Source organism: Impatiens glandulifera, chromosome 1 (genome assembly GCF_907164915.1).
Source record: "Impatiens glandulifera chromosome 1, dImpGla2.1, whole genome shotgun sequence".
NCBI lineage: Eukaryota > Viridiplantae > Streptophyta > Magnoliopsida > Ericales > Balsaminaceae > Impatiens > Impatiens glandulifera.
In genome coordinates, this window is record NC_061862.1 from 84,812,546 (window position 1) to 84,815,002 (window position 2,457).

The window sequence follows — 2,457 nt, forward strand, 5'->3', positions numbered from 1 at the left end:
TCCCTTCCCCACCCTCGGTGGTCTCAGGATTGAAGCTTTGTTCGGCATCGGTCGGACTCCGAGCCGAGAGATCGTCCTCATGGACCGTTTCATTTTCGGTTCCCTCTGTTTCGGCTTCCTCATCAGCCCACTCCTCATCCTCTGTTTGTTGAGGTAGGTCTTCGAAAACTACCCTTTCTTTTCTCTTCCCTCCGGTGTTTTCTTTCGCCGGGGTCTTTTTCTTTGCGGCTTTCTTCTTTCGGCCACCTGTGGAGCTGGAAGCCGACGGCTTTCGTGGAAGAAATTGCTTTGATCGGATGACGCTACGTTTTATTATCCCAACACTGGGACCGACTTTGATCTTCAGATGTAAGAATATCTTGCCGAGTTGTACGGCGTATCCCCAAGACCTGTCCGAGCCCGGTCTCACCATTTCCATAAGGTTGCTGAACACCGCCCTTGCCCAGTTAATCTCCGTTCCATCCATCAGACGAAAAATCATCTTTATTTTGTCCCTGGTTAGATTACTGAAGTTTCCTCCCCTTGCCAGGATCGCCCTGGCAAAGACGTCACATGCCGGAATGAGCTCCGGTCTCAGCGTCTGTTTCTTTCCGGATGTGGTAAGCGGTTCGTTGGTTGCCGATAGAAGTTGGCAGGCTGTTCTATATGTATCCTCGTCCATCTCTTCCATAGCATCCATGCCGGTAGTTGGGAGACGCAAACTCTCGGCCACTACTGCTTCGGTAATCTCTACTTGAGAACCGCACACCGTTGCGAGGATCCTGTCGTAGGAGATGGTTGCGGTTTTGAAGAACTCTTCTACCGCTTCCTTGTATATTATGTGAGGACCGTCAAGTAGATGTTCCAAACCGGTGTCAATCAGCCGGTTAATTACTTCTTTTGCCTCGGCTGTTCCATGTTGCCGAATCTCCTCAAAGTCCACTTGAGAGTATAATTTGAACAATGCCGCATCACGACCCATGTTTTGAGGAGTTTGTAAGTGAAAGAAATCGGCTTCAAAGAGTTTAGAAATTTAGAGAGATAAAGTGAGTTTGTGTGAGAATGAAAAATATGACGAAGGCCCCCTTTTTATAGGCGCGGTTTGGAAGCCAAACCGTCCCATCATGAATGGGCGGGAAACTTCCCTCCAAAATGAAAGGACGTGGTTTCGTGTGAAACGGTGTGCGGTGTCTTTGGGCGGGAGATTTTCCCTCCAATGTTCTTTGCTTATGTCATCCGTCACGCAATCATTTCTTTGAGACCGAATGGCAGATCGGTTTCCAATAGTGTTTCAGATTTTTGATTGATCGGTGTTTAACAGTTTTAAGCATATTTTATGAAACCGGATACGAACGATGTGAAGCCGGTTATGTTAGATAGATGCAAAGAGTAAAGAGAAGCGATCAAAACCGAAACGATATTTTATTAGAATGAAACCGATATGACGAAAGAAAGACATTTAAATAGAGATGTTTAATCAGTAAACACCATTTTGGAGTACTTTTCCATCACGGCATCAATGCCCTCCAAGGACGGAAAATCAGAGAACCCTTCTTTGGGCAGATTGAAGAGGGTGGCAAATTCGGCTTCATCAAGCCGGAAGGTATGATTCCTTACAGTGGTTACAATGCGGTCTCCCCAGTTGACAGCATTTCTAAAAAATTCCTTGACATCCTCAGTCAGTGTGGGACCGGATTCGTCAAGGAAGGCTTGAAGACCGGTAACAATGAGACTTTCAAACATGTGTTTCTTTGGGTGGTCATAGTCCCATTCGGCCAAGCATGAGCCAAAGTCAACACTTAGAAAATTACCCAAAGTTCGGCTTGGCATGATTATGATGTAGAGAGAGAGAGAGATTCAGGAGAAGTGCAAGTGATTGTGGATGTGAGAAAGTGAAGGGAGGATGGCTCCTTATATAGAATCGTTTTTGGAGGGAAAATCTGAGCATTGATTGTTAGTTTTGTTTTATTAAGGAAAAGAATCTTTTCCTTTCCAAAGTGCATTGGGAAGTGGCGGTTTGCAGATCTCGAGGTAAATGTTTGTTGGAAAGTAACCAGATTAGTTGGGAATTAAATGTGCAGGTGGTTGGGAGTTATCTCATTAAATTGGATTATCTCATTAAATGCATTTAACACATAATGATATATATTAGATGGAGACCGAAGACGGTAGAGACAACACCGAAAATGACATACATAAATGATGAAGTTAAGGAAAGCACAAATAAAACCGAAGTGGACATGGATGAGGCCGATATGGTTAATGATGCATCCGGTACATGCAGCAAAACGACCGGATGCCAGATGAAGTGACTTAACGAGGAGGGTTGAAGTTTCTCCTCCTCCATTCCCTCTCAAACCGACTATAGAAAGAGTCGGTCATTTCCCTAGTTAGCACTTGAGCCTGGTTCAGGCTTTCGCCAGGGCAAGTTGGAACACCGAGTTCCACCAAAAGGGTGCTCATTTGGGGAATGAGACC